Genomic DNA, 4,451 nt, shown 5'->3' with positions numbered 1-4,451 from the left:
AGAGCAGGTGTCAGCACGACAAAACAAGTGTTAGCACATTATTAATACGATTATTAATACTCACTAGAACAAAGCTAAGTAGAGTTCAACAGAGTCGACCAGTCCAAAACCGACTATTGCAGCTAGGGATGGCAATTTAATCCGAGTTCGATTCAAATCCGATCCAAACCGAAGGAAAAAATCCGATCTGAATCCGTTTAAAATTAGTCTAAATTCGAATCTGATAAAATAGATCCAAATCCGAATAGGAGGTAGATCGGACTTGGACCCTACGCAAAGTCCGACGGAGTCCAACGGAGTCCGATCCGAGTTCAAATCCGAGAGTATAAGCATATTCTCTATAACTTGGGACAATTATTTGTTGTTTTTGTAGCAAAATTTTGTTATGTAACTTAGTTTGTAATTTAAATATGTTATGTTTATACTTTAATTGGTATGACAATGCAAGCCATTATAGGTATATGACATTAAAAAAATTAAAAATAAAAAAAAATATTAGGACTATTTCGGAGGTTCGAATAAACGGACCGGATTCGGATCCGAAAATTACGAGTAGGATCGGATTCGGACTCGGAGTTTTTGGATTCGGACTCGGATTTGGATCCGAGTCCAGGGTCCGTTTACTAAACGGATCGGATTCGGATTTAGCCACATCCGACCTGAATCCGATCCGTTGCCATTCCTAATTGCAGCCCAAGTATAAGGCCCCGTTCTCTTCACCTTATTTTTACTTAACTGAAATTATTTTTACAAAAACAAAATTATATTTGCTGAACTTAAATTATTTTTACTGAACTTATATTAATTTTATTGAAATGAAATTATTTTGCTGAATTGAAATTATTTTTACTGATTTTTTTGTTATAATTCTTCTTTAAGAAAACTTAATTTTACTGAATTGAACTTAAAATCCTAGGACTCACTTAATGAGCTTTATTGGAATTATGGCATTGAAAGGGGTTGATCCAAGCCTATATGCATGTACTTTTCCTCTGGACCCAAATGCTAGATCATGGTTTTATAACCTCGATGCAAAACAAACTTCCACTTGGAGTGACGTTGTAAAAGCGTTTTTAACCCAATATGGAGATAACATATCGAGCTCACAACTACCTTGCGTGATCTCGAATTGCTTAAGCAAGGGGAAGAAGAAGGCTTCATTGACTTCTTTTCTAGGTGGCGATCAAAGGTTGCTCTTATTCCAAAAAGACCTCCGGATCATGAACTTGTCCCAAAGTTCATAGACAATATGTCTCCAGTTCTCCACCATACAAGTGCCATTTACAATACCTTGGTTTAGACACATTTCAAAAATTCTATAATGTGGGAATATTAATTGAAATGGACTTGATAAATGAAACCATGAATCATATAGATGGACTTGATTTTTAGAGAGGATTTCACCTACGTCGGAAACGGACAAAGCTCGAAGACGCAATCTCAAGAAGTTGTACTCTCATTAATTAATGAATAAAAAATATATTTTCAAGTACGTCTATCTTGTGCTCTTTTCAATCTTTTTATTATTGGCTCGAATTAAATAAACCGTATACATATAAATAGGCAATATTAAAAGGCATAAATACTCAACACTTTAAGAATCTTGATAAGCTTTGGCTTACTAGATTTATCAAACGAAAAGAGGCCCATCTTTGGCCCACAAAGAAAGGATATGATGATTTCACCAACACAGGAGGCAACTTGAAACTCCATAAATATAATCCCATGTTCTTAACCTTAGAGAAAATCCATCTTTTTGGCAGCCCTTTTGAGCCTCGTCAATTGAGCCTTAGTTATTCAACCTACATTATTCCATACCTTGGGATGGGAATGGTGCAAAGATGCAAATAGGAAGTTGGGGGAACGAAACATAAAAGGGGGACACAAAGATAGTCTAAACCCAAAAGGAAAGATCAAATGCAAAAGAAAAAAGAAGAAATCGTTCAAAAACCAAAACAAAACTTGTCAAAAAAAAAAAGGAAAGAAAGGAGAGATGACAAGGAAAAGGCACCTAATGTAGGAAGTTGCCACACAAAGAAGAAAGGTTTTAATTTAAGAAGCACCAAAAGTAAGGGATTTTGGGAGTATACTTGAGCCTATCCATTCTTTATAACCCCAAGCCTAGCCACGTTACAACCTTGGAAAGGCCCTCCTTGAGGTAGACCATAACCATGTACCAAAATCATCATTCCATGAAAATATGGCCAACCTTAGGCCTTTGCACATATGGACCTACTATTAAGTAGTCATGCCCATATATAAAATTCATGAAGTGTTGATTTATGATTACAAGATCATATAAAAAAAATTTCAAATGATTTGGATGATTTGATAGCCATTGGCTTGATTACACACTACTACAAAAATGGGCAAAATGACCTCTAATAAAAGACCTGTTGGTTTATACAACGGGTCTCTTTGATATAATAGATCTAATATTAGAGACAACAGATCTCTTATATATTATAGGGTCCACCAATAGTTTAATAAAGTTGGAGGAAAAAAAAAGACCCGTTGTTTGACTTAACAGGTCTTTTATGTGTCCACCACCTAAACCAACCTTTTTTTTATTTGACAACAAAACCCTATTTTCTTTCCCTCTTGTCTCTTCCTATCCCCATTTCCCATCACCAGCAACCCATTCAGGCCTCTCCCTTTCTCTCTTTCACTCTCCTCTCCTCTTATTTTTCTCCCGGAGGAAAAAAGCTGATGCCACAAGCCCCTTAACAACGTCGTCACTTCTTCCTCCTCCTCCTTAACACCGCCGTTGCTGCCTCCTCATTTTATTTCATCACCGTCAATAAAGTTCAAATTAAAGGCTTTAAATGTCAATTTTGACCATCAAAACTCCAGATCTAGAGTTTCATGGCTAAATTAAGCTAAAAGGCAAAAGTTGAATTGTTTGAAAAGGTATATTTCATTTCTATTTCATTTTTTTTTTAATAATTTTACAGGTTTTTGGTGGGGTGGCCGACTTTATTCTTGATGATTTCGAGTTTAGGTTGAGTAGTTTAGAGAGTTTTCGCTGGTGGGTAGGGTTTTTTACGGGTGGTCTGGTGGTGTTGTTGGTATTTTTCTTGTTTTTTTTTTATTTGAATTTTGAATTGGGTGAATTTGTTTTTGGTTTAACTTTATTCTATGGGTATATTTTATATCTTCTTTGCCCTCCAACCTTGTGTTGAAATGCCTCTGTGAGGATTTTGATTTTTTTAATCTAATTTGATTAATAGGATATGAAACTCAATGAAGACGATGACAACAGTGGTGCTCCAAGTGTATCGATGAATTTAATGGAAAAAGGTTCTTTAGTTTGAGGTGCAAATTAAATTTTATATTTATGCTTCAAATTTGTTGTGCGTATCTCTCCTTTTCTTTGTTTTTTTCTTATTGAATGTCAATATTAAGTTTTTTTAAGTGGAATTCTCAATTATAGTCATTCATTATTTAATTTTGTTTTTCAGATCTGCTTGATTTCATCACACAAAACTCCCAAACAAAGGATGTAGCAAATGGAGTACTCAAAGTCTTATTGATGTTGTTGTAATTGTAAATTTCAATAAATTCAAACAATTTTTTGTTGGGATTTTTCGTTAGTTGATTTTGTTTGTCTCATCAACTGTAATTTAGCTTATTGCTTTTTCGTGCTATAGTCTTTACGTATAATTTATGATTTACATTTTTTTATTTTTTATACAAATTTCTATAGAGCATAAAAAACAAAATATTCATATGCAAAACGCATTAAAGAAATAAATAGTATTTTTTAAAAAAAAAATAAAGAGCAAAAAGACCCATTAGTTGACTTGATAGGTCTGTTTAATACAATGGAACAGACCTATTATCTCCAACAACGGGTCTCTTTCTCTTCGAAAATATGAATCTCATTGCATAAATATCAGACCCGTTGTCAGTGACAACGGGTCTCTTTGTCCGCACAAACAGACCCCTCATGGGAAAGGGTCTCTTAATCAAATAAACCCCTGAGATAGAGACCCGTCCAAAAGTGGTCTCTCAAGCATATTTCAACGGGCCTCTTTGCCCATTTTTGTAGTAGTGACATCATGTTAGTAAAGCAATAAAAAAAAACTAAATTAGATGTTTTCCATATCCTTTGCCAAAGAAAAATGAGATGACTATCACTCTAAACAACCGTCATCCTATTTTCTTTTAATAATAGGGCTATTTATTCAAGTTCTATATACATTGCCTAGAAAGAAAAAGAGTTTATAAATTTATTTGATATATCGACAGCCTCGACGTCAACTCTAGATGTCTTTTACAACTCTTGAGAATTGGTCTTCTCACTTATACGTCCGCCTGCGTGGGATATCTCCATCTTCTCTAAGCGAGGAACATTGATTGAACATGATCGCTACATGAAAAAGATGATCGTTATCACTATCACACGTATACCTCACTGCCAATCTAAGTCATCACGATGATTCAAATAT

General features: G+C 34.6%; 1 long non-coding RNA gene across 2 annotated transcripts; it reads left to right on the top strand.

Annotated features, from left to right (window-relative positions):
• The first annotated feature begins 2,323 nt into the window (after positions 1 to 2,323).
• On the top strand, positions 2,324 to 3,799 carry LOC145559782 (uncharacterized). Of its 2 annotated transcripts, none has more exons than XR_014092950.1 (3): positions 2,324 to 2,910; positions 3,231 to 3,315; positions 3,462 to 3,799. It is a non-coding gene; the product is annotated as an uncharacterized LOC145559782 (long non-coding RNA). The 2 variants fall into 2 exon arrangements; XR_014092949.1 differs by having other exon boundaries at positions 3,231 to 3,353.
• Positions 3,800 to 4,451: the final 652 nt, after the last annotated feature.

This window comes from Chenopodium album, chromosome 9, assembly GCF_948465745.1.
Source record: "Chenopodium album chromosome 9, dcCheAlbu1.1, whole genome shotgun sequence".
Classification (NCBI taxonomy): Eukaryota; Viridiplantae; Streptophyta; class Magnoliopsida; order Caryophyllales; family Amaranthaceae; genus Chenopodium; species Chenopodium album.
The sequence above is the reverse complement of the archived record's forward strand: the minus strand, read 5'-3'. Positions and strand labels throughout refer to the sequence as shown.